Here is a 12,607-nt window from a genome sequence, read left to right as displayed (position 1 = left end):
TGAGGAATTCCAAGCAATGCCTCTACAGTGGGCATTCTGTGTGGATGCTAAAACCATCTTAGTGCTGCCAGTGTGGATCTGCAAGCTTTTCTGGGACAGGGATAATGTATTATAAAACTCTTAGTGCCCTGTATAGTATAATTTCCTGCTGAGGGGAAAGGGTTGACTTGTCCAACACTGATCATCTGCACGCTGGCCTCCCAGGAAAGGAGTTGACCTCCCTGCAAAGCTCCATGACACTGGCTATGCCTGGTGCTTAAGGCAGTTAAGGTCAAGGACAAGACTTGAACTCCAATTTCCATATGATGCCAAGAGGAAAGTCTGTTTCTTCCTCACCCCATGATGGGGGATATGGCTATCCATATCCATATGGACTCCGACACCACAGCACCCTAGAGTTGAGCTGGTAGGATAGAACTGGAGCCCAAGTTCTACCTCCTCTATTGCTGTTTATTCATAGTCCTTGACCACAGCAGGAGAGGGGCCATTGTTTTTCTAATCATTCAGCTTAAAAACACTACAGTATGAGAGAATGGGGTCCCTATCCTTGCAGTGCTGAAAGGTGGTTACAACTCCTCAGTACATCAGACAAGGGAGATATTAGAGGTGGACCCTGTCCATTCAGAAGAAAGGAATGAAAACCATCCCCTCCCTCTAAATTTAGGATAGCAAAGTGGTCAGACTGATGGAGTCATTCCTGGGTGGGTTACGAGGCAACTGATCTCCTCATGTATATGTGTATGTATGTGATTTTTTTTTCAGATTCTTTTCTGCTATAGGTTATTATAAGATATTGAATATAGTTCCCTGTGCTATACAGTAAATCCTTGTTGTTTATCAGTTTTATGTATAGTAGTGTGCATCTGCTAATCCCATACTCCTAATTTATCTCTCCACCCACTTTTCCCTTTTGGTAACCATAAGTCTGTTTTCTGTGTCTGTGAATGCTCCGCCGTTTCTGAGCAAAGCATGCAAAGTCTTTAAGGGGAATAGGGAAGGCGAGAGGGACTCGAACGTTTACAACGGCAGGCATTTTCTTCCTGGTGGGAGGTAGGCCGAGAACTACTGAAATAGCTGAATCAAATGCGTCTTGAGGCCTCTCTATGTGAAAGCCAAGCACTCCAGGTATTGTACAGCACCGATCTCCTCAGCCACGGCTAAACCCTTAGTGGGCAATGGGAGTCAGCTTCTCCTCTTCCATTTTCTCAGTCATGTGTCTTTATCCCTAAGATCAAGTTCAGTCCCTACCAGGATGATGGGAGTGTTGAGTCAGTGATGATGTACTTCAACCACTTGGCATGGACATTTTCAAATGATACAGGACTCACAAGAGAAAAGCAAATTAAGAATACATACGTTTGTTTGTGGATAGGATAGGAATTGTAATCTATCAGAATCTTCCCATGCAGCTGTATCCCATAAGCCAGGATTCATAACTGTACCCATATGTGTGTGTATACAGAGCGAGGGAGAGAGCACGGGCCCAGGAAGAGTTGAATCAAAGATGAACTGCAGTAGTACTGCCCTTGCTTTTACTGGGAGGCTGGCTGGACTTCTCCCTTAATGTTGTCTTAAGGACAGCCTTCTCTTGAGGAGTCCATCTCCTCTGACCCGTCTCTTAGAGACTCCAAAATTGGAGGATAATAGGAAATTCCTGGAGTACCACAGAAGTGTATAGGGACCTGATCTATATAAACTTCCCCATACATTTTTTTGGTACCCTAACTTCCTCAGATGATTGGCAGATCTGAATGGCATCCTGTGACAACAAATGAGCAAACACCCCCTTGAAAGGAACTGCAGTTGTCTGGCTGGCTGTTGTTGACTAGCCCATCAGAGGCTGCACCCATTATTGTGTAACCTACTCATGTGATATAGTAGTTCCAAATCTAAACATTTTGTGGTGAACATTCATTGCTGGCCATTCTCACCTGAGTTGTAGCTGCAGATCAGTGCACTTAACTGCCACAGGGTCATGTGTGTGTAATGGGTGGCAGTGATGGTGTGATCTCTGAGTAAGCAAAATAGCCCTTGCCTAAGGAAGGTGTATCAGGGTCCCCAAGACCACTCTCAGGTGCAGTGATTCTCTGGAAGGACTCACTGGACTCAGAAAAGCTGTTTTACTCACAGTTACAGTTTATTACAGTGAGAGGATACAGATTAAAGCTAGGAAGGGTAACAGGTGCATGAAGTCCAGGAGAAACCAGGTGCAAGCTTCCAGATATCTCTTCCCATTTGAGCTACACAGGGACACAATTCTCTCCATAACAATATGTGACATGTTCAAAGTGTTGCCACCAGGGAAGCTCATGCAAGCCTTGGTGTTTAGGGATTTTACTGGGGGTCAGTCATGTAGGCTGCATGACTGATTTCAGCTACTTAGATTCCAGCACATAACACACCCCACAGCAAAAGCAGGCATTTGCTATAAAACATATTGTTAGGATAACTTATCTGGTCAAACTGCTTCAGCATGGCTTCAAGGTTTCAGGCACGGAAAGACACTTTTATCATGCAGAATATTCTCAGTGCTCAGAGATTATCTCCCAGGAGCTAGCCAAGGGCCAGGGCTGAAGATAAGAGTTTCTTTGGAATTTGCAGGATTTGAGCAACCTGGGCTTGTGGACTTAAACCTTTCCTTTTCAGAAAGAAACACCTGAGATTATGGGAGATGAGAAAAGCAGGCATACTCAATTGTCTTGTATTGGGAGTCTTCCAAGATAACTGTCACCTGAGCTGCAGTGAATTCAATATATACATCTCTAACAAGTGGTGGCCCTCTCAGCTACTCTATATTGATGTTGGGCTTGCCATCCAGTACTGATATGTTAAGTGGAAAGCTGGTAGCCATTCTCAAGTCAGCTGATACTGTTAAACTCCTGCTGATACAACCAGACTCCTGCTAAATATCTTTGAATCACATCACCCTGTATCTGCCAAGTAAACCATTAACAAGGCCAGAGGAGGAGCAGAACTTACACCTCTTCCTTCTCCAGTCTTTGGAGATTTGGGAGCATGCCATTTCTCAGCCTCCATGATAGAGCTGGGTGGCAGCTTTGTTGTACTTTCCAGACTGGATGTTGTACATCTCTTGGGCTGTTCTTACCAAAAGGTTTGCTTTGGGAGAACATGACTTGCCTCCAGGGGTTGGTCACCTGGTCATTTGTAATCATCTTCAGTGTCTCCTACATCTATTTCAGTGGCTGGCCTCATGGCTTTTTTGGGTTTAGATAATACAGATTTCTGACAGAATGGGGTATGACATTTGAATAACATCATTTGGGAACAGGGAGGGGAATTGAATGAATCCAGGACTGATTCTGCAGGTTGCCCTCACCAGAAAAATAATGGTCCTCTTCGAATTTCAATGGAAGGAGGCTGTGGCTCAGTGCTTTAAGGAAATCAAACCTGGTTAACTATGAGAGCGTGCCAGAGTGGGCTTTGTCACTCTTGAGTGCTCATTTGGTAATTCTGCTGCTGGCATGCTGTGTCTCACAGGGGGCCCCCTGCCCAAGCTGTGAATGCTGGGCTTTCAGGAGAGGGTTGGAGCCATTTTATTAACACATCGTATTGCTATTGAATCCTGGTTCCTAATCCCAACAGGGGAGGATCAGGGCTTCCCTAATCATGTAGCTTAAAAATCCCCTCAACCCAAGGAAACCCTGTCCTAGAGTCTGATGTCCAGCCCTGTCAAATTTCCGTGTGCTATGCCAGAATGTGCAGGAGTGAGGAAAGCCTCACATTTTGCTGTTGATCCTGCCTGAATAAGCTTCTTGCAATGAATTCTGCTCTAGAGCAACTGAGCAGATTTTAGATGGTCAAAGTAAATGACCGAATGGCTATTTTTTTTGGTTCATATCTTGGTTATTTGCATGATAAATTCTCAACTCAGGTTCTGGAACATAGTGGACAAACAGTATTTTTTGTTTTTTAATAAAACTTATTTAAGCGTTTAAGTCTGGGCTATAGGTGGGGGCAGAAGTTCATTATTCTTACACTAGATTTAGTATTTTCTCCCTTTTCTATGGTGGAAGCACGTTTTAACCTCTTGAAATCATTTTGAATGTCTGACTAAGTGGCTAATAATAATTGGTTACTGGAGTCTGGGGACTATTAACTGGTTTTTACATCATATTAACAAAGTACTTAAAAAGTGAATAGCATGGTGAAAAGTACAGAACACTGATCATAAAAATAAATGTTAGGAATCTATATTTCTTGCTTTATCCTTTCAGGCAGTTTGCAAGCACACCACCCAGGCATTCATTTCATTGTTAAGGTGAGATCTTCAAAAGCAAAGAGTTTAAAAACAGAATGTAAAGGCTAAATTTGGAGATACCACGTGTTATAGTCAATTTTCTTTGTGATTGAAAACTCTAAGAATTTACCTGTGGCACGTTGAGCTTTGCTATATGATTTATGTGTTGTGTGACTTTATCATACACTGCTGAGAAAATACTATAAAGAATTATAGATCAGCAGCCAGTTGCATTTAGGAGCCAAGCAATTTGCATGCGGTTGGTATGGTATTCTGAAAAGAAGGGAAAAGGGAGCCTCAGGACTCACCTGAGAAAAAATGAACAAGTTTGAAATCCCATGGTTTAGGGGTAAGAGAGTGTAGGAACAGTTTTAATACAGTTCCATTATTTTGCGTCGTATCTATTGAAAGAGAACTTGCTCTATAAAAACTCTTATAAGCAATGAACTGTTTATTTCAGAATCAGGCTCTGGGAATAACCTCATAAGAAACACATCTTGCATTTGTAGAGAAGCCCAAGGGGATAGTATTCATGAAGCATTATCCCAATGCAGGCAAAAAATGACAACCAATGCAAACTCATCAAACAATTGAAAAGGAAATGCTCGATTACTGAATAATTTTTTTCTCCCCTGCTTCCTGCTCTTTCCCAAATGCACAAATCCATCATTCTGTTTTACAGACGGATTCATAGTTCTTTCTCTCCCACCCCTTTCCTTCTCTGTTCCTGTGTAATTGTTCTCTAGTTCCCACCCTACTACCCAATGAAGCAAAGCAAGAGCTGAATTCACGACAGATCCTGAAGGTTTCTTAAGTTACAAGTTGGGCCTTTTATATCATGCAATCTCTATCACATGCTTTGTGAATAATAGTTCTTGTTATAGTTTAACTCAAGGTTTGACTATGGTATAGCAGCACATGGAGATCAGTTGTAAGGTGTCAGGTGTTCAAGTGTTTGAAAGATTAGCTGTCTTATAAATTATAGTGGATTCAAGGTTATCCCTATAATACTGTCATGTTCACTGACTTGAGTTTGCTTTTCAGAGAGGAAGGGCTGGAATTATAACTAGGTGAGAGCACTGAGCTTAATTCTAATCTTATGCAGTGGCCTGGAGCAGATCACGTATGTGACCTTTATCCGTGGGATGGGTTAAGACAGGGGAACCGTTGTCCTGGATATCCTTTCTCTTGATTTGATGACATACAGGCCTATATTCCTTAGTTTAAGTCCTATGGGTGCCCTCCCTGATTTCTCTACATATGTTTTTTATTTTTATATTTCAGATCCTCCTCTACATGGATAGGATAAAGATAGTGGAAGCAAGCAATTTCTTTTGGTTCTTTTTAGTCTACTTACCAGCCCATGAGGCAGCTGAAGAAAGGCTTGACAATAATTGTAGAAAGACAGTGCAGGGTTAGGATTTCAAGCAACTTCACAAAGAAGATAAAGTTTGCAAGATATTTTTGGTAGAATTTGAATCGCAAGAGGTGCTTCTTATACAGACAGGATGGTGTATAAAGTAATGAAAATAGTAATGAAAATGGTGAGCAGCAGCGCTCAGAAAATAAATGCATATTTCCTTTCACTGAAGAGTACAGACCTTCTTCTCTTTCAGGGTAGTGACGGGAAAGGTCAGAGGGAGGATGGAGACGCTGAAATAAAGCTACTGAATACCCCACATGATGTCATTGTTTTGGTGGGTCAGAAAGTTGGCCGGGTCAAGAAATGGTGATAGCCTTATTATATGTCCACAGAAGGCATCATATTGCATCACAGAAGTATACTTTTAATGGAATTTTTTACTATTACTAGTGGAGAGGTGTGATCATTTTTCTAGGCAATCTGAGAAGTCATACCTTTTAAATAAATACACTGCAGGACTTTGAGATTTCTCTTCCTCTGGCATCTTGCTAGTATTGAACCATTGCAGAAGTAGACAGTGGTGATCAAAAAGGCCATAAGAGTTACAAATGAAAAGAGAATTCAAACAAGCTATTAAGGTGACTTACTATGTTCAGGAGGTCCTACAGGCAAATCCCTTTATTGAATTCTGTAATTGGGGGATTTCCTGTGGTGTGAGATCTCCTATACACATTCGTTTTTTTTTTTTTTCCCATAAAAAGGGGCAGAAAGAAGGAGCAGTGCTATTTCTGCTGCTTCTCAAATTTGCCCTTTTGAATTGCTGTAATGTGATTTTTCTCTGTAAGCTGACCATGAAGGATGACACATTTGACCAAGGTCAAAGAGATTTGAATATTTCCTATCTCCCTGCATGTGTAACCTTATAGCAGAAAAACTGAGATTCCGTTTAATTAGGAGTTTGTTATTATGAGCTGGAAACGGTGGTATGTTTTCTGTAGATCTGTACTATAGAAAATTGCAAACCAAAAATCTGACAGCTTCCCTGATTAGAATTTTCTTGTTGCTCTCCTCTGTGTCTCCTCTTCCCCCCAGTTTTTTTCTGTGGAGGCTCCTTATCTAAATGTAAAGACATTTTCCAGACTCCTCACGCTCATTATATCACAACTACTGGAATTGCTCTTTTCAGGGCATGAGGGTTTCAGGCTTTCCCCAAGAATGTGAAGTGAATGAAAGAGAATTTTCTTGTAAGAATTAAACTTTAAAATACGCGTTTACAAGCAGAACAATATTGTCACAGTCTAGAGACAGCAGGAACCAGGCCTGTTAGGATTTACCTGTACTCTGATTAAAGGTGTTCATGTACGTTACTGAGGAGCTGTAATAGACAGTAGGGAGGTAGATCAGTCATAGACTCATAGCTGCAGCCAACCATAGGCAGGAGCACATTGCTTAAGAATCCAACGTCAGCCTGGTCCAGGTGGCGATTATGACTCTAGGGTGGACTAAAAAAGTATAAACTTTCTTTACATGGTTCAGAGGTTTACTGTCATTGGGTCATACACTCCACTTATTCTGATCACATACTCACCAGGCAATCTTCTAATCACTAGTTAGGTTTCTGTGAAGGTTCCTTACCAAGAAATAACATATTGACTGCAGAATTTCACCTGTCCAGTGTCTTCGGCAGTTACAGATTAAAGCTTTCATAGTAACAAACTGATAGCCAGGTTCTAATTTGACATTCTCCAGAGTTGCCTACATGGGCAGTCAATACATATTAAAGAGAGGACCCTAGTGTCTTTCATCTCAACAAGAATAATTCTCCTCCAAAATAGAGAAATTTGGCATTCTGGTTTTAAACTCAAATCTCTTGAGTTCAGTTAATGTAAGTCTGTTCCTACAGGTGGATTTAGGTCACGAATAGATAAGATCAAGTTTGTTAGCCTTTGCGACTAAGGTATCCTGACTTCAGACTGTAGTATGTTCAGAAAGCTCATGTCACCCTGTCTGTTGTTACTTTACCAAGCAACACATTCTCCCTGGGGTTGCTCATTCTCTGTTGCTACCGTTACTCAGAAATACTGCTCAGGACCACTTAGAATGAACCCGTTTATTTCAATGATCTAATGATTTTCCTTTCTATTGGATTTTTATGCTGCACAATATTCAAACAACAAATGATGTTATGAATGAGGTTTAGTCCTCAAGCTTTTGCTTTCCACTGAATCAGAGGCATTTCCAGACAATCAGAGATAACGAGGATTTGAAATTCCTGAAGCTGGATGAAAGATGGGAAGAAACATTCCATAATGCTAACATACAAATGATTGCCTTTAAGCTGCAAAGCAAGCCCTGTAGAGGAATATAGATGAAATTCCAGTTAAGTTTGAGAAAACAGAGGCTCACCCAAGTTAGACGACTGATCTAAGTTTTGAAGCTATTCTTTCTGACTTCAAAGATTGGTCTATTTGCTTTTTCTTTTAGATCTAGGTTAATTCAGGTGTGTGCACGTGAGATGATGGAGGTGGGTAAAGTCAGCAGCAGAGTAAAGCTAAGGTTAACAGGTGAAAAATTTTGGTAGGACAGTAAGTATCTATTGAGTGAATGCCTCAGGTCTATAAAGGTCTATAACAAAATGCAAACAGTTAAACTGCAGGTTTAGTAGGTAATGTTTTTATTTAGCACAATGCTAGTAGTTGCCATTTTTCCAAAAGTACATATATTAACAGTCTAGACATTATTCTAAGGTGTCATATGCATAGCATTAAGGAGCCTATCTTCTCCATTATAAACAATTTGGATTGCAAATCAAATTAAATTGCAGAGTTCAGAGAAGTTGTTGTTTCTAAATTACTGCGTTTAGTTGAGTCAAATTATCATAATGCTGGTGGTTTGTTTGGGTGTCTGAATGAAAGAAGGAGAGAGGTAGTTTTGATTTCAACTTTAAGGAAAGGGAGGTGAAGTTAAGTGCTACCTGGAGAGGTAGGGATTCACACAAGCTAAAGGGAAGGATTTGAAATACATGTCCCCAAAGTTCAGCAAGCAACAGTGAACTGGGAAAGGATAACTGATGAAGCTAAGTAGAAGTGCTGATTATGGCGTTCTTAAGAGCAAAAAGGATATTCATAAATATTCTTATGGTATTAATTTTTTTGTTATATACCTTTCTATGGATCCCATTTATCATAAAAGATCTACAGTACTTGACACTTTAGAAAACATCACCAGTAATAAGCCCAGTAACGTGATTTCTGTATTTGAATCTTCTTTTATTGCCCTCTGTAGTCTTGGGTGATTGATTTATCTGTAACTCGTTCTTCTTTAAGGGCAGGAATCTATGCTGCTTCCATCATTAGAGGAATGGCACCCAGATATCAGTGTTCAGTCTAGGGTCAGCCCATGATGAGATCGTTACTCTTCCACAAGAAGTATAATTGGTATTTTATAAAGTTAAATTCAATTTAATCATCTTTACTAAGACATTTTGTATTAAATCCTTTTGTGCATTAAAACATATTTTATGAATTGACGATGATAATAGATGGAAGTTGTTTCCATTTTTTAATGTCCTTACTTGGAAAAATTAAAAGTCAGGACAAGTCTATCTGGTGCCGTTCTATCTCAGTAAAAAAATAATTACTGGTTTGTAAATTGTTAAAATCTAGGAATTTTTTTGGTCCTTGAAACCTGGAAGTAAAAAAAAATTTGAGACTATTTAGAATGTGGAGATAGGAAAGAAAGCATAATGAGACCAGCCCTTCTTCACCTGCATGCAGGTCATTTACAATAATTTGGCGGTGCTCATGAATTGTATTAAGGGAGTGCCCTTTACTTTTGGTTTTTATCAAATGTTTCCATCATTTCTCTTTCCTCATCTGGAGCCTGATCTAGCCTTTAGACACCTCCTACCTTCTGTCTGGTTCCTCTCTGATATAGAATACTTTTGCAGCCTTCCATCCTTGATTAGAAGTTAGAAAGATGTACAAGTAGAGCTTTAGTTCCCCCAATAAAGACAGGAATTTTTACTAGAAGAGGATGTGAACAAGATTTGATGCATAAGGTTAAGTAAATTATGAGGTGGGATTATATTTTATTATAAAGTAATAAGAACACATTATTTGAGAAACACTTGTTTACAGGAAATCATTATCTTGTCCTTAGTGAAATTTGTGGTCTAAATTGGAATTAAGTAGACATTCAAGTACAGTAAACATTTTAAAACCAGATTCTATTGCAACTGTGATGGAAATTTCTTTGATTATTTACTATGGTTTATTAGTATTTAATAATTCTATGGTAATAGATCTGTAAATAAGTAACATTTTAAAGTATTACATTATATTCTACTACTTATCAAAAATCCCATTAATCAGAATATTTAACCAATAAGTATTTCCTATTAAATAGCCAGACAAGATTCATCCATCCATTCATTCACTCATCTATTCATCAATCAAACATTAATTAGGTACCAATTATGTGCTTCAGATACAAAGATAGGTGGAACAAAGCAGGAGGCAGACGTGAGAACATCTAATTACCACAATGTAGTATGTGATATAGCAGAAGTAGGAACAGTTCATTAAGGAAGCATAGAAAGTGTCCCCTGGAGTTATCATGGAATGCTTCTGAAAGAGGAAACATTTGAATTCAATACTGAACAAAGAAAGAGTAAAGGTTCTTTGGGAATATGAAGGTATGTGTGGGTGGGGATGCATTTACTGGAGAAATAGGAAATAAGAGAGAAGATAATTTAGGCAGCAGAGAAGGTGTAGTTAAAGATGACAGGGAGAAAAGAATGTGTGGGGCATTTAAGAAACTGCAGAAAGTTTAGTATGTCTGGAGTTCTTGGTGCACCTGGAGAGGTGGTAGCAGGAGAGGGAAGGAGCGAGAATTATTTTCCACGCTAAGGTGTTTGGGCTTGACTGTCTAGGTAATGGCATACCATTGGAGGATTGTAAACTGAGAAGTCAGATAATTATTTCCTTATTTTAGAAATCTTGCTCTGGTTGTATAATAAATGGACTGAATGTAGGAAGCTAGATAAAGTGGAAAGATATTGAAGAACTCCAGGAGAGAAATGATAAGGGCATAAGCTAAGGCAGTGGAGGTAGAAGCTGAGAAGATTGGTTGAAAAGATTTCTAGGCAGTAGAATCAATGAATATAAGAGTTGAGAGAGAAGGAAAGTCTAGAATTATTCTCAGCCTTCTAGTGAGGGTGGTTCAGTAGAAAAATGTGCTGATGACCAGAATGCAAAAAATATGCAGAGCTTCAGAAAAGTCTGTGAAAGATACAAATGTATACTTTTCAGAATCATTTTGAAATAACTGACATACACATAGTGTCTTGTCTGAATTGCCACAGTAATTTGTTTACATGCACAATTTCTATTGTTTCTCTTTTGCCAGCTCTTGAAGGTGGAAATTATGCAAGTGACTAACTTTCTTTATATAGTATCTACTCAAGTAAGACAGTTTTGATGATGATAAAGCTATAGCCAGGGAAATTGGATACACCCTTAGAGCAGAAAACACCCCCCCATTAAGTTTTGAATCTTAACTTAAAAAGCTTGCATTTTCCACATATACTCAGTCTTGAAGACAAATGACTATTTCAACATTAATCAATTTCAAGCATAGAAGGAAAATAGATTAATGCATTCCTTGAATATAACATTGGGAGAGCAGTTTAACCTCAACAGCTTCCACTTTGGATAGCACAGTGTGTTTAAAATGCAGTCAGATGATTTCATTTGGCTTTTTGTTTCGGTTCATTTGGTGGTGCCAAGATGAAGCTCTGAGCCACGGACCAGAGTGAGGGTGGACACTTAAAATTGTACCCTCATTTCCATCTACCTAAAATGCAAAGAGACTAGGAAATTCTCTGATAACTGAATAATTGCCCTTCACCCTTCAGTGTAGGATGGGGTTTCTCTCAGATAAAGACTAAAGGAACAATAGATGCAGTCTGCAGGCCTATTGGGGCTAATGGACCAGGTCTTTGATGATTAAGTGTCTGTTAACACCCATCCCTACTCAGTGGAACACATGCTGCCTTTTTTGACTCTTCTATTAATTTTGATTAGATCAGCCAAGATAAGAAGGGAACACTTGATGCCAGATTGCCTCTGTGGTATTTTCTGGCTGGAACCCGTTCCCTCAACTCCTCCTCAATCCCTTTTACTTAACTCCAGCTCCACTCTAGTCAAGTGTGAAAAATTCAACAAGGGCATGGGATTTAAATGGAACTGGCAACAATCCTTGTTGGTAATTCTGTAAGGATTGGTGTTTTGTACTCATCCCTTCATTCTTTTGTACAATGCCTTCTCTATTCTAGAGAGACACAGTCCTCTGGCTTAAACTGTGAACTGATGAATGATGTGACTGATATGACGGGTCCCTTGGCTCATTCGGTTGCACCTGGTTGGGCCATTTTGTTTTCTGCATGTACCAAATCTTGCTCAGAATTCCTGGCATTGAAATCTATACAGTGCCCACAAAGATCTGAAGACCCTCTTAGAGCTAAGTAATTTTCTTACCAAAAACTCATAACTTAAAAACACCACTGGGAGGACGATGGCAGCAGGGAGCTTAAAGTTTAAACCTAAATCACAAGTTTAAAGTTCTATTTGGTTGAATAATGATTTTTGTCACTATTGAATACGTAGGAGTAAAATTTTCATTTTGTGTAATCCCATAGAATACCCAAAGCATAGCATAAGGCGAGAACTTAAACCATTAGGCATTTGTCATCAAGAGTAATGCATTTCCTGTTTCACCTGGTTAATAAAGATCTTAAAATCAGTTTGCCTCTCTTGGAATTAATGTATAACCTTTCATTCTTCCTGAAAGTCTCTGAGGTTGAGAAGCTGAGTTTTTTGATGTCTTTTGCTATTGAGTGAATATGAATACTTGATAGAAGGAAGAGAAAAGAACCTTTACTTAAATGAGGAAATTTAAGGAAAGTATGCAAATGAAAATTTATT

Source organism: Pseudorca crassidens, chromosome 6 (assembly GCF_039906515.1).
Source record: "Pseudorca crassidens isolate mPseCra1 chromosome 6, mPseCra1.hap1, whole genome shotgun sequence".
In the NCBI taxonomy this organism is placed as follows: domain Eukaryota; kingdom Metazoa; phylum Chordata; class Mammalia; order Artiodactyla; family Delphinidae; genus Pseudorca; species Pseudorca crassidens.
Note: the sequence above shows the minus strand (reverse complement) of the source record.